This window comes from Lynx canadensis, chromosome F1, assembly GCF_007474595.2.
Source record: "Lynx canadensis isolate LIC74 chromosome F1, mLynCan4.pri.v2, whole genome shotgun sequence".
In the NCBI taxonomy this organism is placed as follows: Eukaryota; Metazoa; Chordata; class Mammalia; order Carnivora; family Felidae; genus Lynx; species Lynx canadensis.
Window position 1 is genome coordinate 1,044,044 of NC_044319.2, and position 25,145 is coordinate 1,069,188.

At 47.6% G+C, this 25,145-nt stretch overlaps 1 long non-coding RNA gene across 1 annotated transcript; it reads left to right on the forward strand.

The window, feature by feature from the left end:
• Positions 1-7,380: 7,380 nt before the first annotated feature.
• Positions 7,381-25,044, forward strand: LOC115505286. Its single transcript, XR_004343137.1, has 3 exons — positions 7,381-7,574; positions 12,900-13,082; positions 25,010-25,044. It is a non-coding gene; the product is annotated as an uncharacterized LOC115505286 (long non-coding RNA).
• Positions 25,045-25,145: the final 101 nt, after the last annotated feature.

Genomic DNA, 25,145 nt, shown 5'->3' on the forward strand with positions numbered 1-25,145 from the left:
TCAGAACACTTAGCTGATCAACCTCGGGTGAGTTGTGTAACTTTGCTGCCCTGTAGTCATTCCGTCTTGTAAGTACATACAGAAAATGACCTCAGCCTACCTGTTGAGTTGTTGTGGTAGTCAAACAAGGTAACAAATATAGCAAACGTTTGGGAAAATGCTGTCAAAAGATTTCAAAATGGATTTAAAAAATTTTTATTTGTCTTTCTTTATTTTTGAGAGAGACAAAGCATGAGTGGGGGAGGGGTAGAGAGAGAGGGAGACACAGAATCCGAAGCAGGCTCCGGGCTCTGAGCTGTCAGCACAGAGCCGACCGGGGACTCAAACCCGCAAACCACGAGATCGTGACCTGAGCCAAAGTCAGATGCTTAACTGATGAGCCACCCATGCACCCCTCAAAATAGATCTTAAGCCCGCCATCATTTCAAAAAGGATTTGAGGCAACTAAGTGCCAAGATGTAAGATGGTTTTCCTGTTCTTACCAGTCCTGAGCCGTAGACCCTGTGGTCACTCTCCCATGCGACTGTGTTCCCGTGCCCCCGGCCCCCAGGCAGGCAGCTCCTTATCGTTGGTCCTCAGTGAGGGGGAGTTTCTGACACCTGCTCGCTAGCGAAGGCAAGCTAACCTGGCAGTCCTACCCGCTGTTCGCTCCGGTTCCGCGCTCCCCTGTTTCCTCCGCAAACATCTCCTCCTGCCGTGAGCCTGCAGGGCGCACCTGTAAGCGGCAGGGGGTGGGCGCGTTGAGCGGCCCTGAGCGCAAAGGACCTAAGAGCAAAGACAGGCTCCTGCATTGCCACGGGAACCCTCACGCTCAAAAGCGAACAGGCGGAAGCATTCATGTCCCTCAGCCGGAAACAGGCCTTTCCCGTGCTGTTCCCGAGACCCATGGGGTGTAAATCAGGGCGTCCCAGGAAAGTTTCCGAAGCACCCAAATCCACCCAGGAAACTAGACGCGTTCTTTTCCAACCACACAAGTGGGATAGACCGCTTGGAGCCGCCTGCATGGACTTTGGCAGCAGGTCGCGTTGAAAAACCACTTACAACACCAAGCCTTGTGTGCAAAGCTATTCCCTGAAGCGCCGTGTGCAAAAGCAAAAAGAATGTGGTAATAGCTGTGCTGACCTGAAAGTATCAGGATACGTACGCTATTAAGGAAAAAATGCATGTAGCAAAACTGCGTAATCTGCTTCCTTTTAGGGCGCCTGGGGGGCTCCATCGGTTGAGCATCCGACTCAGGTCTTGAGATTGAGCCCTGCAACAGGCCCCGCGCCGAGCATGAGTCTGCTTGAGATTCTCTCTTGCTCTCTCTCTGCCCCTCCCCCACGCACACTTGCAATCTCTCTCTCTCTCACAAAAAAAGAAAAAAAATGTTCTTTTAGTAAACAAGTCAACATATGTGCATACATCATTTTTCCAGTAGGATAGAAAAGCCTAACCTTTTGTTCTGTTTTTTAAATTTATTTGTTAGCAATATGCATTTATTATATTAATAATATATTTATTTACCAATAAATTAATAACACTTATTAATAAATATAATACTCATTAATAAATATTGCCAGCGCGGAGCCCAGTGTGGGGCTCGAACTCACAAATGGCGAGATCATAACCAAGAGTCGGACGCTTTACTGACTGAGCCACACAGGCTCCCCAAGAAAAGCCTAAACCTTTGGGTGGAAGGACTCCAGCGGTGGGAAGGCACTATTTTTCCCATCTGATCCTTCAGTGTTTGCATTTTCTAACTATGAGTATTTTTTTAAGTGTCATTTGGATTTTGCTTTCTTTTGTGTGTGTGTGTTAATGTATGCTTTTAAGGTACTCATGTGTTTTAAAATACCCTCAAAAACCATCAAAATATTCACGACAATTTAGTCATAATGAAAACATGCCGGATAAAGCAGTGTTGTGCATATTTAATTGACATGAAATCTATACATTCCTTACTCCTCCTTTTCTTTTTTTTTTATTAAATTTTTTTTTTCAACGTTTTTTTATTTATTTTTGGGACAGAGAGAGACAGAGCATGAACGGGGGAGGGGCAGAGAGAGAGGGAGACACAGAATCGGAACCAGGCTCCAGGCTCCGAGCCATCAGCCCAGAGCCCGACGCGGGGCTCGAACTCACGGACCGTGAGATCGTGACCTGGCTGAAGTCGGACGCTTAACGACTGCGCCACCCAGGCGCCCCCTTACTCCTCCTTTTCATCACCTGTGTCTTCTGTGTGCCCAGACTGCTAACCGAATGTACACACCCCTTTCTCTCATTTGGTTAAATTCATCTGGGGAATAAAGGGCAAAAAGACACTCCTATTTATTAACTTTGAAAAGTAGCTAAATAATTCACGGCCCCTGGAGTCTGCATGGTAGACAGCAAGCCCTTTGGGCAGCATTCCTCATTCTCAGTGTCATGTGCTGTTTGTTCACTTCTCTGGCATTATGATCATTAAAGAACAGTCCATGGTAAAACACAATTAATGATTGTTAACAAGAAACAAGTTCGAATTAAGAGACAATATGTTTTCAGAATGTACACACAGTGTCTAATGGCTAGACTTTTAACATTTTTTAACGTTTATGTATTGTTGAGAGAGACAGAGACGGCAGGAGCAGGGCAGGGGCAGAGAGAGAGGGGGAGAGGGAATCCTGAGCAGGCTCCATATGGCCAGCCAGCGCAGAGCCCAATGCAGGACTTGAACTCACAAAGCCGTGAGATCATGACCCGGCTGAAACCAAGAGTCAGACACTTAATCGACTGAGCCCCCCAGGCGCCCCTAACGGCTACACTTTTAAAAATTAAAAATTTTAATGTTTTAATTCCCAGGACCTCTTCGGTTAATTATTCTTATTTTGAAATTATTCTCTCTACTAATACTAAGCGTGTAGACAGATGTGAAACATTAAAATAGCGTCAATAATTTTAGAAAGTTGTTTGAAGGAGCCCAGGGATGCCGGTCATTAACGACGAGAGAGTGCAAGCAGCTCTCAGCTCCGATTTGGGGCGAGTGGAGTGGCAGTGTCTGAGTCCAGACTGGCAGTGCACGGACTTGCAGCCTCCTTATTTAGCGCGAGTCGGGTTTGCATTGTCGCCCGAAGGAGCAGCCTTTCTGTATACGTTTCTGAAACCTAAGGCTGTCCACTTTCCTGGTAGACCTCTGACCTCTTACCTCGGAATATCTTTCTCTCTCCCCAAATTATTGACAACTGTTGTTTGGTGACAGATGGAAATAGCTGGAAATAGATGGGTTCGTAAAGTTTAGCCACAGAGTTTCAACAACACTGTTTTATTTGTTTGTTTATTTGTTTATTTATTTATTTATTTATTGTTTATTTTTGAGAGACACGGAGAGACAGAGCATGAGCAGGGGAGGGACAGAGAGAGAGACACACAGAATCGGAAGCAGGCTCCAGGCTCTGAGCTGTCAGCACAGATTCCGATACGGGACTCGAACCCATGAACCGTAAATAATAACCTGAGCCAAAGTTGGACAGTCAACCAACAGAGCCGCCCAGGTGCCCCTTAACAACACTGTTCTTTTCCTTCGGTTTCCAAGGAGCCTCACTTCTCGTTCTCTCTGTCCATGGCTTCTGTAGTGATAGGATAACACGAGGAGCCAACACCAAGCATTGTTTTGAGCGCTCTACACAAACTGTACTATTTTAATCTCATCGGCCTTGGGAGGCATGTACATTACCTGCATTTTACAGGTGATAGACCAAAGCACTGGCAATTTGGGGCCATGTAGCTGGTGTTGGGGAGAGCTGGGCATACAGGCTTCAGAGCTGTGTGCTCCCCCCCTACGCTCTTCAGAGATGCCTGGTATTAGTCAGAAAAGCATCCACTGTTGAGGTCTCTGGGGGTCAAGAGAAAAATGGAACAGTCCCATAAATTCATTTTTTAACCTTGCCCTTTTTGTGTATATGAAACCTTGGCCTCTTCCCTTTGAAGCCGTCACTGTTTCATTAGCCTGATTAATAGATAAGTGAGCCTCTTGGGGCGGGCGGTAAAAGGTGGTCCTTCCTCCAGGAGCCACCACAGGGAGAGCTCATTTCTCTGAGAAGGCCTTGTCGACATGGCCTGTTGCCAAGAAGGGGAGCAAACTAAGCTAGGTGCAACCTGGAGATTTGCTTATCAAGTCAGTGGCCTTCACTGCCAAGTGGTGAGTGAGGGCCAGAAGGAAGGACTAGACCTGGAGGGCTTCCTGGGAGACACGCTGGGTCAGGAGGCCTCAGTCATGTTATTTTTGTAACCACCTGAGTCTTTTCTCGTGAAGCGTTTGTTTCCCGACTGTGAAAGCCCACACCGGTCCAGGATCCCAGACTTGTTTTATACAAGAATTCCTAGTTGATGACTTTACACCGAGAGAGGCTGGACAGCACAGGCTTACTGTCTGGGCATGAGACAGAAAGAGTTAGCTCAGGGAGGCTGTGGGAGCCTCCGTTAAGAGTCTTCTGTTCCAGGGAGGGCACCCGGGCTGCTAAGAGACCTTCCGACGACGGCATATCCCTCAGAGCGTACAGATCAATGACTACTCTTCTGTAAATATTTTCTATTTAACTGCTTCTCTGAGAGTAGACGTTTCCTGTGCTGCTCAGTGTGCAGATGTGGCGTGGGCCCCTCTGTTTCAGATACCCCGCTTGATAAGGAGGGAATGGCCAAGTTGACTTCCTGCGGTCCCTGTAGCCTGAGGGTTCAGTGTTCATGGTTTCCATTGTCACTGCACGATATGATTTGATTATGTCGGGGCTGGGTGGAAGAGAGGAGTCATGGATAGCCCCAAAGCATAACACCTTGGCTGTGCAATAGCTTTAAAAAGCTATTTTTACAAATACAATAAGCTATTGTATTAAAAAAATACAATCTTGTTATTATACAAGATTGTAAACGTACACAAAAGTGCAACAGTACAGGTGACCCTTGAACGACACAGCTTTCAACTGCGCAAGTCCGCTGAGATAACGGATTTTCTTCGATACGCTGAGCCCAGTCCTGTGAACGTATTTTCTCTTTCTTACGATTTTCTTAACGCTTTCTTTTCTCCAGCTTGCTTTTTTGTAAGAATACAGTATATAATGCATATAAAAATGTGTTAATTGCCTATTGACATTATTGGCAAGGCTTCCAGTCAATGGTAGGCTATTAACAGCTAAGTTTTCAGGGAGTCAGAAGTTACACGTGGATTTTTGGCTGCGGAGGGGAGTCAGTGCTCCTGCCCTCCACGTTCCAGGGCCACCTGTGCAGCAATCCCCAGGTGCTTACTGTCCAGCAATACTGGCCAGTAACTCATCTATTCTTGTTTTACTGTCCTCCCTCGTCGGTTATTACTGAAGCATATCTAAGGTATTATTTTATTTATAATGTACATATTTATACTTCAGTAGGTAGCTCTAAACGATAAGAACTCTCCTTTTTCTTTAAATGTTTATTGATTTTGAGAGAGCGAGTTCATACTTACGTGTACACGAGCGGGAGTGGGGGGCCCAAGGGAGAGGGAGGGAGGGAGAGAGAGAGAGAGAGAGAGGGAATCCCGAGCAGGCTCCGCACTGTCAGCACAGAGCCCGACGCGGGGCTCAGTCCCACAAACCACGAGATCATGACCTGAGCCGAAATCAAGAGCTGGACGCTGAACCGACTGCACCCCCCCCCCCCGGCGCCCCAAGACCTCGCTGCAACATCATCACGTCACCCAAACACCGGAACAACGTCTTCATTATCATCAAATATGCAGTTGATGGCCGAATTCTCACAAACGCTTTCTCAACAGTTGCCTTGTGTGAAACAAGATCCAGTCAGGTCTCCACATTAAATTTGCTTGATAGATTTCTCAAGTCTCTTGCTTTTTTAGGAAACATGTTTATGAAAGCGTCCTAAATAGAGAAGAGCACATAAATCCTTAAGTGTGCAGCTCACTGGATTCTTTCCTGGGAGGCCCCTACCCCTGCCACGAAAGCAAACATTGCCCGACCTGAGCAGCGTCTTACCGTCGTTTTAATTTGCATTTTTCTGATGACTAATCATGTTGAGCCCTTTTAAAATAGTTGTTCTTTTTTTTGGGGGGGGGGGTGTGCCATGGGATATTCTCTTTTATGAAGCACCTTTTCAAGTCTTCTGCGTCTCCCTCCTTTTAACATTGTGTTTCCTCTTTCTCATTGATCTGTGGAATTCTTTATGGATGGTGAGTGTGAGTGTTTTGTTGGACCCACGTCCTGCAAATTCCTTCTCCCGCTGTGTGGTTTGCTTTCAGTCTCTTAATGGTGTCTCGACGAGCAGAAGTTCTTAATGAAATCCGATTCATCAATTGCTCCCCTTATGGTTCGTGCTTGTTGTGTCCTACTTCAGAAGTCATTCCCCGTCCTCAAGGGCACGGAGATACTCTTCTCAGATGGACTCTGCAAGCTTCAGAGGTATCCTTTACCTGCCCTGGATACGTCCACACTCCTCGACTTTTTGTTTTAAAGTTCATTTACTTATGTAACCTCTCCGCCCAACGTGGGGCTCGAACTCGTGACCCTGAGACCAACAGTCACACGCTCTCACATCTGAGCCAGCCAGACGCCCCTAGAGTTTAGCTTTGTGACTGGTGTGAGGTAGGATCAAGGCTCATTAGTTTTTCCGTGTTTACATCCGGAGGGTCCAAAGACCATGCCTTCCTCTCTGCCCCGCAGTATGGCGTCGTCACCATGAATTAGAGACTGGCACACGTGTGCGTCTGTTTCTAAACCCTCTTGGTTCTGTTGGTCGGTTCACGTATCTTTGCGCCTTTGCTGGCCAAAGTTTGTGCTAATACAGTACTGACTTAACTGCTGTAATCGTATGATAAGTCTTGCCATCTGACAGAGTAAATCTTTCAACTGTGTTTTTCTTCTTCAAGATTTCCTTGGTTCTTTTGGTCCTGTGCATTTCAGAGAAAAAAAAAAAAAATGGAGTCATCCTGTCAGTTTCCACCAAAAATCGCCAAGATTTTGACTGGAATCGAATACGATCCGTAGATCAATTTGGGAAAAGCGAATATGTTCACGGCATTGAACCTTTGTGCCCAGGAACACGGCATGCTGTCCCATTTATATAGGTCTTCTTTCGTTTTTCTTGGTAATGTCTCTGGATTCCCTGGGCAGGTTTTGCACCTCTTTTATCAGTAAGATTGATTCCTGTGCGCCGGACGGGTGTTTTTGATGTGAATGTGAATGGGTATCATGTTTAAAATTTCATTTTCCTCTCCCTGTGCTAATGTTAAGATTGCTGACAGGTAGCTCATCATCCAAGATAAGTTAAAAGTCCGTATCAGAACTATTGTTTTGGTCTTGAACTTAGCATGTTTTTACAGCTTATCCTCGTTTTCCACTTACACATAACGTAACAATGCAACTGGGCTTTCATTCTTCCAAAGGACCGGACTCAACCCTCCCTTTGGAAGACTCCAGAAACCTATTTAGGTGAGGAGCGAGGGACTCTCCTGGGAAGAGCCCATCTTAAGGGAGCAGGAGCCAGGCTGGCCCCACTTGACCCCGTCCCCGAGGGAGGGAGACCGTGTGTGTCTGTCACTCACTTGTCTGCTGGCCCGGAAGACTCTGACTGCGGTGAGTCCTGGGAGGACGGCGTGAGAAGGGAGGGCTGCGGGGATAAACCGTCAAGAACATTCTAATGATAATTTCAGAAACCAGTGGACGCCATCTCTCCTGCTCTGTCGGCCCCGTTGGTGGCGTGTTGCAAAAGGAGGGCACTGCCCCTGAGCTGGCAGCAGGACGCCCGCAGCTGGGGCTCCCTGTCTTAGGACTTAGCGAGGCTTCCTTCCCCAGGGCTGGGAGGGGCGGCCGTGGGAACAACAGCGAACATTTGCCGGGCCCTCACCGTGGGCTTCGTTCATTTAATCACCGCGTTATTTTACCGCATTGTTTTCGAGACGGAGGCACAGAGAGGCTAGGCAACTTGCCCGGGTCACACAGCTCCCACATGGCAAAGCCAGGATTCAACCAAGCAGCCAGGTACCAGAGCCCACGCTTTCCGAATTGTGCATTTGTTCTCGTGGTGGCAGCTCGTGGTGGGGGGGATGGGGGGGGAGAGGGCGGGGCAGGGGGGCAGGACAGAAGGAATAAAGTGGGGTCCTTGCAGAGCCCTGGGCCAGCCAGCCGGCTGTACCCGCTCTTCAGCCCCTGTGAGGTATCCCTTGGGGCCTGTGAGAACTGTCTTGGGGAGGGGGCTGCTCTCGAGGATTCTGGGGCCTGAGTTAGCCAGGAGGGCAGGAGAAGGGCAGCAGGTGAGGCAGTCGTGGTTTGCTGCTTAGATTCACAGCCGTGAGAGACAGGGCAAGGTTTGTTCTTTAATTTTCTCCCCTTAAAACTTCCTCGGAGTGAGTGGAACCATGGCTTCTGGTCTGTTCTTTCTCGGAGGTGACAGGCGCGTCTATATTTAGACCAATAGTCATGCTTCTGTGGCGGTGGCCCAGCGTGTGCCTCCAAGAACGGCCGCGCTGAAATCCTAACACGCGGATCTTCACGAGCGGATAAATCAGCCATGTCGTGGGGTGGATGTGCACCCATCAGAGGGACCTGTCACCGACGGTGGCTGAGGGCCGAAGATAACTGGCTGGGCAGGCGGCCTCACATGAGCCGGCCACTCTGGCCTGGCCGCCTCTTGACCCCCACGCGCGAGGCCACACAGACCACAGCCCCGTCCTGTCCGTCACCTCCCGCACGTTGAGTGTCACTGAGTCCCACTGATTCCACCCTTTTAACAGCTTCCAGTCTGTGACCACTCCTCCTTCTCTGTTGCTGCTGGGGGCTGACATCCAGGCGTTTTCAGGCCCCAGAGGGGACAGTGACCCACGTGCTCTGCTCTGTTCTCTTCTCGTGGCCTTCGCTGCCACCCAAACTATCTTTGTAAGTCAAAACCCATCATGTCACCTCCCTACTTAAAAATACCTCAATGGGGCGCCCGGGTGGCGCAGTCGGTTAAGCGTCCGACTTCAGCTCAGGTCACGATCTCGCGGTCCGTGGGTTCGAGCCCCGCGTCAGGCTCTGGGCTGATGGCTCAGAGCCTGGAGCCTGCTTCAGATTCTGTGTCTCCCTCTCTCTCTGCCCCTCCCCCGTTCATGCTCTGTCTCTCTCTGTCCCAAAAATAAATAAAAAACATTGAAAAAAAATTAAAAAAAAAAATACCTCAATGGCTCCTGCCTCTCAGAGGATTGAAATCCAGCACACGGGGACTGGTGTGCAAGGCTCTCTTAAGACCTGGCACGTGCCCCCCCTTCCAGGCTGCGCTGGCCTGTGCCCCCACCCCATCCAGCCTCACACCCCTCACGGCTTCACGCGGGGCTCCTCTGGAACCTGCGGTCTGTTCCCAGATGTGCTGCTTGGCCGTGATGCTCCCCGACAAGGTGCCTTCCCCGTCACCCCTGTCTCCTTTGCCCATTTGGCCACCTCTGACCTTTCCTGACACTGTCCTCACGTTCCCATCGAGCAGACAGCTGCACACACTTCCATGAGCTTCTCTTGCACCACACTGGTTTGGGTAAATGTCCGTCTTCCCTGGAGGACTCTGGAGTCCTCGTTGCCTTATTCCCAGCGCACCATCGGCCCTTCGCAGGGATGGCCTCCTCTGCCCTCCTCCCTCATCCAACTGTCCGTCCGCTCGTTCAGCTGGCGCTCTCCAGCACTGGCCGTGTGCAAGGCCCTGTTGTAGCGGCTAGAAACAGTCCGTGAACAAGACACAGAATGCCCACGTCCACGGAGCTTGCATGCTAGTGAGAGAAGACAGGCAAGAAAGAAACACACAGGAAGTAAATGAGGGGGTGTGAAGTGCCAGGCAGGGAATCAGGGTAGGGTCACGTGACAGAATGCAGGGTGGGGGGATGCTTGGAGTTGGAGGGCCGGGGAGGGCCCCTCTGAGGGGCTCCCCGTAGGCCAAGACCTCTGTGAGCCACCTTCGTGAAGATCAGGGTTGGGAGCATTCCAGGCCGAGGCAACAGATAACACAAAGCCTCGGGGTGACAACAAGGTAACTTAGAATGAGCCCTGGTTACCCGAAGCCAGGCCGGTCATAGGGTGCGGTGAAGAAAATGCGTCTGAGAGATAGAAGTGGAGAGAGAGAGAGAGAGAGCAGGGGTGGGGGGGGTGGGGGGATGGGAGAGCAGAGGTGGGGAGAGAGAGAGTTGGGTGGTGAGAGAGAGCGGGGGGGGGGGGGTGGAGAGAGGGGAGGGGAGAGAGAGAGAGATCGCAGGGGGGCGGGGAGCGGGTAAAGCTGGTTTTGGAGTCAAAGGTGGCTCATTCTTTGGAGCAGGAGCAAGCTGGACACTGACCAGCAGTGGCCGAACGGCGTTCACAGCTGACACAGGAGCACTAGGTGCCGAGTCTCCCCCGCCCGACCCCACGTCCCCCGCATCATGAGGGCCTGTGGGTAGGAGCTGCTCACTGAGAACTCGCTTGGCTTTCTACTCTTCTTGGAGCCTTTGTTTCGCCCGAGGCACACGGTTCATACAACCACAGGAATGTGAAATGCTGCTGTTGTTAACCTGTGCGGCAGGAGGCCCTGAGCTCACCCCTGTCACTGTCCTGCAGCCTCGTGTGTTCTAACCCCCTGCCCCTGCACGCAGCGTGTGTGATCCCATGTGTGCCCGCTCATGCACGTGCGGGGCCGTGGCCGAGGGTTATGTAACGAGAGCCTCTCTGAGCACACTTGGCCCCTGCGGACGGCCCCGGTGTGGCAACCACAGGCCTCACCACAGGTAGGCTGAGCGTGAACTTGAAAAGCAGGAGTCGCGGCTCCAAACAGCCTGTCGGCCCGCTTTGTTTTCTGACTCAAAATGTTCCCTTGAGACACTGGGTTTAGGTTCAAAAAAGACCCACGCTCGTTCCGTCCCCCAGAGAGGTGCTCCCCACCGCAGTCGCGATCTGGAGATCGCAGGCCGTCCTCCCCTGCGGGTGGGTGGCTCTCTTACCCGAAAAAGTGTTCACATCCCTGTGTCTGATTAACCAAGCAGCCTGGCCACACCAAGGCCACGTCTACACAGTGTGATAGACCCTGCTACAGCACAGTGATCTATTTTGGGGGGTTTTCTCCTATTAATTATGTTCCCTGTTGTTCTTGTGGGAAGTGACCATCTAGAAAATATTGAACTCTGCAGTGTGGTCATTTAGTATTGAAAGGAATCTGGGCCTCTAAACTTTTCAGACAAGGTGACCGTGACTGACATGCGTGATGGCCAGGTGTCTTGCCCAGGTGTCCTGGCGAGGCCTGATAGTCGTACGTTCCTGACTTTGAGGGCAGTTCTGTTCCCAGTGACTTCCTTTAGTCATCGAAGGTGGGGCTGGCAAAGTGGTGACCTGAGATTGTTCTTTTTTTTTTTTTTTTTAACTTTCGGTATTTATTTTGAGAGAGAGAGAGAGGGGAAGAGCCAGCACAAGTGGGGGAGGGGCAGAGAGCGAGAGCGAGAGAGAGAGAGAGAGAGAGAGAAAGAGAATCCCAAGCAGGCTCTGTGCTGTCAGCACAGAGCCCAACATGGGGCTCGAACTCATGAACCATGAGGTCACGACCTGAGCCAAAACCAAGAGTTGGACGCTCAACCGGCTGAGCCACCCAGGCACTCCTGTTTTTTTTTTTTAAAGCTAATAGTCCTTATTTATTTATTTATTTATTTATTTATTTTTTTATTTAAAAAAAATTTTTTTTTCAACGTTTATTTATTTTTGGGACAGAGAGAGACAGAGCATGAACGGGGGAGGGGCAGAGAGAGAGGGAGACACAGAATCGGAAACAGGCTCCAGGCTCTGAGCCATCAACCCAGAGCCTGACGCGGGGCTCGAACTCACGGACTGCGAGATCGTGACCTGGCTGAAGTCGGACGCTTAACCGACTGCGCCACCCAGGCGCCCCTATTTATTTATTTTTAAACACACTTTTTTTAATGTTTATTTATTTTTGAGAGAGAGAGAGAGAGACAGAGCTCAAGCAGGGGAGGGACAGAGAGAGACAGAACATGAACACTACATTATTCGGAGAAATAAATTGCAAGTAAGCACCTCCCAAAACACACCACCCTCACGGCTTCCTGAACAAAAGTCGCCATGCTTTACGTATCCAGGACGCAAACGGCCCCTTGGACGGGCTCATTTCTACTTGTGAACTTTTCTCTGGTCTCTACTTCTAGCTTCCTTCAACCCCACCAACTAAGATTTCTTCTGTGAAGCCAGGAGGCTCCATACAGGTTATAAATAATTTGGCTATATTGTGCTGAGCGTAATTGAAATGTCATGAGCCATCTAGAGAGCAGGGGAACCAGTTCTCGCTTGCTTCTATTGGCTTAGTCTGTTTACTCCTCTGGTGCCTGTCACGGAAGCTTGGGCTGGGAGACCTGGTGAGGAATGTTTCCTCCTCCGGGGTTTCGATGGGCCCAGCTCTTTGTCATGGCCTCAGAAGCTGCGTGGCTACGGGTAAGGAAGGCTGCCCTTCTGGAGGGATAATTATGGTCCGTGACCTCTGAGCTTTTAGCTTGACCTTACCCTGCACCCGAACTCTGCGCCCAAACTCAGGTGTGACTCAGGAAGTCATCTGTTTTTGTGCGTTCACGTTGATGATTTCCTTCCCCCTTTTATGGAAGGGGATCAGCCTCGGGTACCGGTGAGGAGACGAGATTCTGAATCAGGCCTTTTGCCTGGCCGGGTGCAGGGCTTGGAGGAGTGTCTGTGCAGGGAGGTTTAAGTGGAGGGAAGAGTCATGGTCATTAGGGTACCATATGCCTGGAAAACCAAGCACGGCCGCCCACCTCCTCTCTGACTCACCCTCCCAAAACGTGATTAAACTGGAGGGGCGTGTGGCAAGCAGGTATTTGATTCAGCGAAGTGGGCGGGGCCTGAATTCCATCCTTTCCCACCCTCGACACCCCATGGTTTTGTTTTGTTTTTTTTCAGAGGCCTAGAAGCTTGGGGATCTCGTGAGACACTGACCTGTGGCATGTGTCTGGGCCTTAGTGTAACCCTGTCACATGAGTGGCCTCATGAAGGAGACTAGACTATTCATGGGCTTGGGAGGCTCGTTGACTTACCAGGAATCCAGCGGGTCGAGGGTGATCCAGGAGGGGAGGCTTCCTTGAGGTAGGCAAACCCAGAGCAAATTAGGGTGGTGCTCGACGGCCCCTTCCCTTGGCTCTGTCTGTCCCTCCTCGGGGACAGTGTTCCCTCTGAAATGATCACGGGAGTAGTCTGGTTAGCATTATGAGAGATTTTTTCAATTCCGTACCTCTGATATCATGTGTAATAGGAGAATGGAGAACAAAACACCTCCACGGCCAGACCAGTGTTGGCCACATCAAAGCAACGATTATTGTACCAGTCGTGGTACATTAACGTGGATCCCACTCTAAACGTTGCTCTGTCCTTTCTTATTTTTAAATGAATCATTTGGCTTGAATATGACGCTTGAGACATCGAGCATAAAATGCATGGTCGCATTTGAATATGAACACTACCTATGTTTTAACGATAATTGCCGCTTTTATTACGTGTATGGCAACAGGTGTATTATTTTAAATTACACACATGACACGTAAGGTGTAGAGTGACTTAAATAGTTACTGTTGCTTCACGTGGCCTGTGTGGGACGGACCAGTTTAGACGATGAGGCCATTCCAATCACAGAAAAAGGTCACCTTCATCTGCCTGTCAGAATGCGTGGAGATCATGAATCTGGAGTCATACTTAGACGTCAGTGATGTGGTACAGGGAGTGTCGAGCTCTCCCCTTACCCCCACCCCCTCCCACAAGCTTGGCATCCTTATAGGTGGTAAAGTTTCACCCGTGAGAAGCCCCAGTGTGCAGTGGGTCTGGACCCGAGGCCAGAAGTGGGGTGTGGTCCAGGGACCTCTTCCTTTTGGAGACTCTACAGATGTGCTGTTTGCCTGGAGCCATGGTCGTCGTGCCCCCCACCCCCACCCCGACCTCCTTGTTGTAATGGGCTGGCTCTGGTCACCCCGGAATCGCCCTGGGCGCTGCCCGTGAGCTGAGCCCCCCAAGCCTGCTGGACAGTGCCAGGCCCGGCTGGACGCGACTCTGCGTGCAGAACTTTACCCGTGCAGGAGGGGTGGCCGAGCCCGCCTCTGTGTGCCCTGCGGTGCTCACCTCTCCGCTGGCCTCTGGCTGGGGAAGGGAGACGGCCCAGGCCATCCTCACGCTTCCCCAGAGAACCCGGCCGCGCTCGCATGGCTTCTCCAAGGATCAGAGGCTACCCAGTGAAGGGGAATCTGTGGCCTGAGAATTTAAGGGGTTTGCAGCTCCCCTTACTCCCCCCACCCAACGCCGTAGTAGACAAAATTCGCACCAAAGGGCCGAGCACTGCCAGGGGGGTCTTGCCACCCTTCCTGGCGCTCCCCTGCCCCGGGCTCTGGGAGCATTGTTGGTGGCTCTGACACCTGGTGGCCATCCCAGGAACTGCTCCCGGGGAAGGGCCCACCCTCCTCCCCCACCCGCCCAACCCCGGCCCTTGCTAGTAATTTTAATGTAGGATGTACTTTGTAAGTGAGTTATTGTTAATCAAATTGCTTATAAGTTACATTCTTGCAAATACATTCAACAGAAGTATCTGGACAGAATACGTACGTACTGAGGCACCAGCCCCGTATAGGGCCTGCCGGCAGGTGCGGGGGTGGAAAGGGGAAAGAGAGGCTTTTTTAATCTTATAGCTTTAGTTCCCTCTGAGATCTGTTGTGCACAGAAGGGGTGAATTACGTGACATTGTAGCTGAAGTACCAGCTAAGGCAGGATGCCCAGAAGCGCAGGATGTTCCCTCCGGGGCTCCTGCCCCCCTCGTTCCGCATTCAGGCACCTCTAGTCCCTTCATGCGTTTTGAGGGAGCACCGTGCACCTGGCACTCGCTCACCGGCCCGCTGCTGAGGGGAGGCTGGTCCTGGAGCTTGTGGTAGCTCCTCGGGGCACAGGAGGGAAGGCAGCAGCCCCTGCCAGGCTGCCCCCCTCCGAGGGGCTCCAGGTGGAGAGCCAAGCCCGCGCTCAGGTCCCTGCCGCCTCGCAGGTGTGAGGCCCCAGGAGCACCTTTCACCGGGCGAGCGAGGCAGATTCTCCCGGGTTCCAACTCGGAGCAGGGCTCGGGTGGGGGTGGCCTGCCTCCGGCAGGAGAGCCGGGTCTGATGAAAGCGGCCTCCTTCTCTGTGCTTCTCGCCGTCCGATACCCGTGTTTCCTGCCCCTGCTTGACCGTGCCCTTCACTCAGCTCACCATGAACCTGTCACCTGTCTCTCCGCTTTGCATTCTCATGCCCCTCTTCCCTCTTACCACCCCCCCCCCCCCGCCGTCAGCCTCGGTAAACAGAAGATATTTCTGGGGCGCCCGGGTGGTTTATTCGGCTGCACGTCCGACTTTGGCTCCGGTCGTGATCTCACTGTTCGTGAGTTCAAGAACCCTGGGCAGCTAAGCAGCCTTGGGGAACGTGCAAGATGTTCAGAGTCCCCGGTGCCGAGTTCGGTCCTCGTGGGGAGAGGTCCCTGGAGGGTGGGACCTGAACACAGCAGTGAACTCCTTTGCAGACGTTGGTCTTTAAGAAAGGCTGTTGGTCTTTAAACCCAGGCGTTTCAGCTCCGGACATCAGCCCTTTTGTGCCCTCGAGGGTCAGGACAGCACGCGTGTTATCCCGGGATCGGTTCCTGCATCCACCGACTTTCTGGCTCCAAACAGCCGGGCGCCTGACCTGCCGGCCATCGCCCTCTCCCTGCTCGGGGCAGCTCCGTCCTTACCTCCCGGAACAGTCAGAGCACCTCCCTTTGCCCTTTCCCCTTCCCGTGGCTGCTGACCACATTCCAGGTCTGTAGCAGCCACCATGTCAGCCCGAGGACGGGGGCCACACGCCGAGGACCACGGCAGAAGGCTGACCCTGGATGACCTCACGGACCTGCCAACACAGCCCGCGACTACGAACTTCTGGTCTCCAGGAAGTGAAGGTCAGGCTCGTGGGTCCGTGTTACCCGAAGCCAGACTTACAGATGGGGACCCTCAGTGGCACCCACCCGTTTTCCTGTTCTCACCCAGACCACGGCACGGGGCCACTGCTCTCATAAAGAACAGAAATCACACAACTCGGATCTCTGGTAGGACTCTGTGCGCACAGCAAAATGGATCTGTTGGTGCCGTCGTTCTTGGAATTACTGAATTTTGAGTGTTGTTGCCGTGGAGGTGGGGTGGGTGGGGTGGAGCTGGGCTTCCATAAATGCACAGAAGGATCTTTGTTTAAATGTTCAATTTATTTTTGAGAGGGCATGCGCGGGGGAAAGGCAGAGAGAGAGGGAGACACAGAATCCGAAGCAGCACAGAGCCCGACGTGGGGCTTGAACTCACGAACAACAAGATCATGACCTGAACTGAAGTCGGATGTTTCACCGGCTGAGCCACCCAGGGGCCCCCATCACTGTACGTTTTAAACAAAAGATGTGTAATACAGACTTACCTGTGAGTCATTATACGTTTTGGAGAGTAGATGTTTTCATAGCCAGTACGACTCTTACCCCTTTCCTTCCGTGGGGAGATCATCGTGCCAGTGTTCCATGGAACAATATCTGCACAGAAGGGGCTCCTGCTGTCCTGGTCCCATGTGCAACTCGAGACCACAAGGAAAAGAGATGTCACGAATTCACGTATATGTCTGTTTTTGACCGTATACTTTTCCTCGCACGTATGTGCCTTCCAGAATAACCGTATAAATCATTTCTTCTTTCGGTTTTCATAGTTTTTAATTTTTAAAACATTTCTCAAGATTTTAGTGAACATACCATAAAATTCACCCACTTACGTGTACAGTTCAGTGGTTTTTAGTACATTCACGGAGCTGTGCACCAGCACTGCTCTCTTAAATTTGAAACATTCAACCCAGAAGAAACTGTGTTTTGCCAGTTAATAGTCATTCCCTGTTTTCCTCCTCCCCTGGTGGCTCTTACCCACTAATAATCCACGTTTGGTCTCTCTTATTTACTTACTGTGGACATCCCATGTCAGTGAAATCATATCGTATGTGGTCCTTTGGGACTGGCTTCTTTTACTCCGTGTGGTGTTTTCAAGGTTCATCGTGTTGTAGCGTGGATCCATACTTCGCCCCCTTTGTCTTTTCAAATAGTCTTTATTTTGTAGAGCAGTTTTAGGTTCACAGCAAAATTGAGTGGTGAGCACAGAGAGTTCTGGTGCAGCCCTTACCCCACACAGGCACAGCCTCCCCCACCGCCAGCACCCCACACCAGATGGTGCATTCGTTCCGATCTGTCCACCCGTGTTGACACGTTGTTATCACCCATCGACAGCATCCCTAAGGATTTGCTCCTGATGCTCTACGTTCTATGTTGGTTTTTTTCTTTTTCTGTTTTTTACTTGAGTGTAGTTGACACACAATGTTCCTTCTATGGGTTTTAACAGATTATAATGACATGTATCCACCGTCACAGTATCATTCAGAATAGTTCCATGTCACAGACTTTGAGTCTGGAGTTCTCTCTTGTCCAGCAAGGGAGAAGATGCAGAATTGAATATGAGAGAGGCTAATGACCGGGAGGAGACAAGAGCTCCGAGTAAGGGTCCTTGCTTCGTATTTAGTAGGATCAGAAGACTTACGAACAATGGTGATGGATGTGCAGAAAGAGACGATAAAACTGTGAACATTAACTCGCGTGTGAGAGAAAGGGGGTTTCGAAGATATGTGGCGTTAGGGGTTTGGGTCAATACAAAACAAAATCCCGACGCAGGGCAGATGGCTGTTTATGGCAGGCACGAGGCACGTCTGTTTATCTTAACTTGTCTAGGGGATAAGACGGACTGAGCATGCTACCTCAGGGTCTACAAGGCACCTTTATTTTGCTAACTAGCTCAGATCTGGGCAATTTCACCCTGCTGTGCAGTCTGTAGCCCTGTTTACCTGTTCACCTATTGCGGACCTTGCATTCTGTGGAAGCAGCTTTCTGATCTTGTACTATGCTGGGGGCACTTTTGCTCTGTTTACCTAATCCTAGGTGCTTTAGTCCTAAACCCTGTTAACCCATTGGTGCAAACTCAGGGAATTGCTAAACTTATTCCCCACAGTTCCACGGCCCTAAAAATCCCCTGTGCTCTGCTTATCTTTGTAAAGAGCTGCCCAACTGTTTTACAAGGTGGTCGGACCATCTTATGTTTCCACCAACGTGTGGGACTTCCAGTTTCTCTCTCTGTCACCTTCCCAGCACTTGGGATGGTCAGTCTTTTCAGTTTTAGCCATTTCGATAGGTGCGAGGTGGGCTCTTGCCGTGGCTTTGGTGTGCATCCCCCTGATGAGTCCTTCTGTTTGCTTGTTTTCCATCTGTGTGTTTTCTTTGAGGAAGTACCTGTTCAAATCCTTTGCCCGTTTAAAAGATTGTGTTGTTGGGGCGCCTGGGTGGCCAGTCGGTTAAGCGTCTGACTCTTGGTTTCGGTTCAAGTTGTGATCTCACTGTTTGTGAGTTTGAGCCCTGAGTCGGGCTCAGAGCTTGCTTGGGATTCTCTCTCTCCCTCTCTCTCTCTGCCCTTCCTCTCGCTCTCATTCTCTCTCTGTCTCTCAAACTAAATACACTTTAAAAATGTGTTGTTTTCTCGTTATTAGTATTTCAGAGTTTTTTTATGTAGTGCGAATACAAATCCTTTATCCGATACACGTTTTAAAGGTTTTCTCTCAGTTTACAAGTCATCTTCATTCTCTTAGGAGCTAAATTTAAGATTTTGACTAAGTGCACTTTATCAATTTTTCTTTTGTGGGGTCACGTTTTTGGTGTTCTAAGTAATCTTTGCCTGCCTCCAAATCACACGATTTTTCTCCAACATTTTTTTCTAGAAGTTGTACCATTTTTGGTTGTGCATTTAGACCTATCACTCCATGTTGCATATGGCGCCAGGTATGAACTGGAGGCCATTGTGTTTGTGTGTGGGTATCCAGTCATCCCAGCCCTGCCCTTTCTCCACTGACTACTTGGGCAGCTTTGTCAAAAAGTAGTTGTCCATATATGTGTAGGTCTATTTCCGAGTTCCCTGTTGTGTCCCCTTCCTCTGTGTGCTTATTTACACCAAATCACACTTTTCAATTCTTGTAGCCTTTATACAAATCTTGAAGTCAGGTGGTTTGAGTTCTCCAACTGTATTTTGTTTCGTAGCGATTTTGGCTATTCTAAGCTCTTCACGTGTTCATTTAAATGTTAAAATCACCTTGCTAATTTCTGCAAGATCCACCTGGGATCTTCGCTGGCATTGCAGTGAATCTATAGAACGATTTGGGGAGAGTCAACGTCTTAGCAATATTGAGTTCTCAGATTCGAGGAAGATGTATATTTCTCCACCCTTTAAAAAGCTCTTCTTTAATTTTCTTTAGCAATGTTTTGTAGTTTTCAGCGTAGCTGTTTGCATACCTTTTGCCATATTTATCCTAATTTTCTTTTTTTGTTTGTTTTGATGCTGTTATAAATAGTATTATTTTGAAAAATTTCAGTTTCTGATTTTGTGTTGTGAGTATACAGAAATACAATTGACCTGTTATATTGATCTTATGTTCTTATTAAACTTACTAAACTCACTAGTTCTGGGTAGCTTTTTTGTAGATTCCATCACATTTTCTACTTGGATGATGATATTGTTTGGGGCTAAGGGCAACTTTATGTTTTCCTTTCCAACCTCGATGCCTTTTATTTCTTTTTCTTGCTTGATTGCACTGGCTAGAGCCTCTAGTACACTGTGGAACAGAAGTAATGAGAATGGATGTCCTCATGTTGTTCCTGATCTTGGGGGGAAGTATTCAGTTCTTCCCCACTAACTATGATGTTAGCTATAGACTTTTCAAAAAAATTTGTTTCAATGTTTATTAATTTTTGAGAGACAGAGACAGAGTGTGAGTAGGAAAGGGGCAGAGGGAGGGAGACACAGAATCTGAAGCAGGCTCTAGGCTCTGAGCTGTCAGCGTGGGGCTTGAACTCACGAACCATGAGATCATGACCTGAGCCAAAGTCGGATGCTTAACTCACTGAGCCACCCAGGTGCCCCAGCTACAGGCTTTTCATAATGCTCTTTATCAGGTTGAAGAAGTTTCCTTCTATTCCTAGTTTGTTGAGTCTTTTTGTCATGAAAAAGTGTTGCATTTTATCAAATGCTTTTTCTGCATTAGAGATGATCACATGGTGTTTCTTATGAATTTGTTAATAGAATGACTGACATTGTTTTTCAAATGTTAAACTGAGGCTGCATTCTTGGGATAAACCATGCTTAGTCATAATGTATTACTCTTTTAAAATTTTTATGTTTTTTGTTTTTTTAGAGACAGAGTGAGTACAAGTAGGGGAGGGGCAGAGGGAGAGGAAGAGAGAGAGAATCCCAAGCAGGCTCCATGCCCAGCACAGAGCCCAATGTGGGGCTTGATCTCAAGACTGTGAGATCATGACCTGAGCCAATATCAAGAGTTGGGCGCTTAACCAACTGTATTACCCCTGTATTACCCTTTTAATAATTGTTGGATTCCATTTACTGAAATTTATTTAAGAATTTTGTATCCACGTTCATGAGGATATTGGTCTGTGGTTTTTCTCTTATAATGTTTTTTGGCCTTGGTATCAGAGCAGTGCTAGCTCATAGAGTGAAGTGGGAATTACTTACTCTTCTTCAATTTTCTGGAAGACTCTGTAGAGTTGGTGTTACTTTTTCCTTAAATACTTGGTATAATTCACTATCTGGGCTAGGAGCTTTCTTTGTGGAAGGATTTAAACCTTAATTAATTTAATTGAATGCCTTTAACAGAAATAGTTCTATTCAAGGGGCACCTGGGTGGCTCAGTCGGTTAGGCGTCCAACTTCGGCTCAGGTCATGATCTCGCAATTTATGACTTTGAGCCCTGCCTTGGGCTTTGTGCTGACAGCTCTGAGCCTGGAACCTGCTTCAGATTTTGTGTCTCCTTCTCTCTCTGCCCCTCCCCCACTTGTGCTCTCTATCAAAAATAAATAAAATATTAAAAAAAATTAAAGTCTATTCAAGTTATTTATTTCTTCTTGAGTGAGCTTTCGTAGTTTGCATCTTTCAAACAATGTTTTATCTAAGTTGTCAAATTTATAAGCATAAAGTTGTTTATAATATTCTCTTGTTATCCTGTTAGTATCTGTAAAGTCTGTAGTGATGTCACTTACTTCTGTCATTCCTGATATTGGTAATTTGTCTCTTCTCTCTTTTTTCCTGATCAGTCTGTCTAGAAGTGTATTAATTTTATTGATCTTTTCAAAGAACCACCTTTAGATTTCATTTATTCTGTATGTTGTTTTTCTGTTTTCTATTTCATCGATTTTCTCTTTGATCTTTGTTATTTCCTATGTTCTGCTTACTTTGGTTTCATTTATTCTTCTTTTTCTAGTTTCATATCATAGGTCCTGAGGTCATTGATTTGAGACCTTTCTTTTATTCTAATAGGCAATTAGTGCTGTAAATTTCCCTATAAGAATTGCTTTAGTAGAATCCCACAAACTCTGATAGGTTGTATTTTCATTTTCATGTCATGAAAAGTACTTTCTAATTTTCCTTTTGATTTATTCTTTGACCCATGGGTTATTTAGAGATGTGTTATTTAATTTCCAAATATTTTGAGATTTTTCCGGATATCTTTCTGTTATTCCTAATTTAATTCCATGGGATTACAGAACATACTTTGTATGAGTTAAGCCCTTTTACATTTATTGAGATAAGTTTTATGGCCCAGAATATGATCCATCTTGATAAATGTTCCATGTGTACTTGAAGAGTATGCATTTTGCTTTTGTTGGACACAGTTATTATTTATCTGATTACATTTTTAAAAGTTTATTTTATTTAGTTTGAGAGAGACCGTGTGAGCGAGCGACCAGGAGATGGGCAGAGAGAGAGGGAGGGAAAGAGTCTCAGTAGGCTCCCACTATCAGCACAGACTGATGCGGGGCTTGATCTCACAAACAGTGAGATCATGACCTGAGCCAAAATCAAGAGTTGGATGCTTAACCGACTGACCGAACCACTCAGGTGCCCCTCATATGATTACATTTAAATTTATCATCAGAGCACCTGGGTGGCTCAATTGGTTGAGCGTCCGACTTCGGCTCAAGTCATGATCTTGTGGTTCGTGGGTTTGAGCCCCGCATCGGGCTCTGTGCTGACAGCTCAGAGCCTGGAGCCAGCTTCACATTCCATGTCTCCCTCTCTGTCTGCCCCTCCCCTGCTTGTGTGCATTCTCTTTCTCTCTCGAAAATAAATAAAAAAACATTAAAAAATTTGGTTATGTGAAATATTAAAAAAATAAATTTATCATTTATATTTGTTTTCTATTAGTTTCATCTGTTCTTTATTCCCTTTTTCCTCTCTTGCTGCCTTCTTTTGGATTTGAATATTTTTTGTGTTTCCATCTTATCTTTTTTGTTTGTTTATTTATTTTTGAGAGAGAGAGAGCATGAGCAGGGGAGGGGCAGAGAGAGGGAGACAAAGAATCCAAAGCAGGCTCCAGGCTCTGAACTGTCAGCATAGACCCCGACGTGGGTCTTGAGCCCACAAGCCATGAGATCATGACCTGAGCTGAAGTTGGATGCTTAACCGACTGAGTCACCCAGGTGCCCCTCCATTTTATCTTCTTTGTTGGCTTGTTAGTTGTATCTCTTCACCTTGATGTTTTAGTGGTTACGTTGGGGTTTTAGGGTCACGGTATTGTCTTTAACTCGTCAGTCTGCCGTCAGGTTACGTTCTGCCACTGGAGGTGTAGTGTGAGAGCCCGTGGAGTCTACCTTTGTTTCTCTCCTCCTGGTTTCTATGCCATTGCTGTCATATCTTTTACTTATATATTTGCTATAGTACGTAAGAAACCCTAGGCTATATTGTTGTTTTGTAAATAGTAAGTTTCTTATTCTCTTTAACTTTTTCTTTTGAAATGATTATAGATCCACAGGAAGTGGCAGAGAAATGTATAGGAAGGTCCGGTGTCCCCTTCAGCCGCCTCCTTCAATGTTGATCTCTTGTGTAACCATAGGACTGCATTAAAACTAGGAAATTGGCACTGATACAACCCAGAGTTTATGCAGATTTCCTCAGCTCTACATGTACTCATTTGCGTGTGCACGGATGTGTGTATGTATGTATCTGTGCAGTTTTACTTTATGCGTGGCTTCCTGTAATTGCCACCGCAAGTGAGATACAGTGTCTCTCATCACCACAAGGCTCCCCTGTACCTTCGTAGCCACTCTGCCCCCCTTCCTCCAATCCATGACCTCCGGCAACCACTAATCTGTTGTCCATTTCGTATTCTAGTTATCTCAGGAATGTTATGTAAATGGAATCGTTTACATGGTATCGTGCAATATATAGCCTTTTGCTTTCCCTGGAGGCCAGCCCAAGATCTCATTGTACCAAGAATTTGTGCCTTTTGATCTCTCAGTAGTACTCCTTGGTGTGGATGTCCCACAATGTATTTAATTATTTATACATTGAAGGACATTTGTGTTGAGTCTAGTTTTTGGCTATTACAAATAAAGTTGCTATGGACATTCACGTATAGGTTTTTGAGTGTGTGCAGGTTTTGATTTGCCTGGGATAAATACCCAACAGTGCTAAGGCTGGGTTGCATGGTAAGTGCATTTTTAGTTTGAGAAGAAAATGCCAAATTATTTTCCAGAGTGGCTGTAGCCTTTTATATTCCTCCCAGCAATCTCTGGGTGATCCAGTCTTTCCACATTCTTGCCAGCACTGAGATTTTTTGTTTTGTGGTTTTTTTTTTTTTTTTAATTTTTTTTTTTCAACATTTTATTTTTATTTTTGGGACAGAGAGAGACAGAGCATGAACGGGGGAGGGGCAGAGAGAGAGGGAGACACAGAATGGGAAACAGGCTCCAGGCTCTGAGCCATCAGCCCAGAGCCTGATGTGGGGCTCGAACTCACGGACCGCGAGATCGTGACCTGGCTGAAGTCGGACGCTTAACCGACTGCGCCACCCAGGCGCCCCTGTTTTGTGGCTTTAACGTGCATTTCCCTGGTTGTTGATTTTTGACATTGGGTCATTTGGTTATTTTCCTCCTGTATATTCACTTCATTGACATGTCCTTAACCAACTTTCTAACCGTATTGTGTGCTTTTCTGCTATTGAGTTTTGAGAGTTCTTTATATATTCTAGACACCGAGTCCTTTGGTAGATGGGTGCTTTGCAAAGATTTTGTTCCAGTCTGTAATCTGTCTTTTTGTTTTCTCAACAGGTTCTCTCACAGAGCAAACATTTTTAATTTTTAAGAGGTCTAATTTGTCAAGTTTTCCTTTTTACGGATATTATTAACGTCAGATCTAAGCACTCTTCCTAGTTGAACATCTTCAAGATTTTCTCCTGTGTTGTTTTTTCCTCATAATTTCATAGTTTTACATTTTACATTTGAATCGATGCATTTTGAGTTAATTTTTGTAAATGGTGGAAGGCTGCGGTTGGGGTTCATTTTTTTTTTTTTTTTGCCAATTTTTTATCAGCAGTTTTCAGCATAGATATGATGTGCCTTGAAATGGCTTTCTTCATGTTGCAAGTGCTGGGGTTTATGGGACTTCTCATATCTGTGGCTTTACAGTTTCCATGCAATTTGGAAAAATTTCAACCACTGTTTCTTCAAATATTGTTTTATGTCCCTATGCCTCGTACCCTTGGGGGATTCCCATTACATGTATATGAGGCTGCTTGACATTGGCCCACAGCTCACCGAGGATTTTATTTCTTTAAATTCTTTTTTTTTTCTCTTTCTGTTTACTTTTGAGTAGCTTCTATTGCTATGTCTCAAATTCACTAACCTTTTCTTTTGCAATATCTACTTTGCCATTGATTCTATCTGACCTAATTTTTGTTTCAGATAATGTAGTTTTTGTTTCTAGAAGTTTTTTTTTTTTTAAGGAGTTGTTTAGGTGTTGGCTGGTATTTTATTTTATTTTACTTTATTTTTTCAGCTTTATTAAAGTATGATTGACAAAAAAAATGGTAAGATATTTATTTTTAAAAAATTTTTCTTTGTTTAATTTTAGAGAGAGCGGGAGCAAGGTAGAGGGGAAGAGGGAGAAACAAAGAGAATTCCAAGCAGTCTCCACACTGTCAGCGCAGAGCCCCGTTCGGAACTCGAACCCACAACCTTGGGATCACGAGCTGAGCCGAAACCGAGAG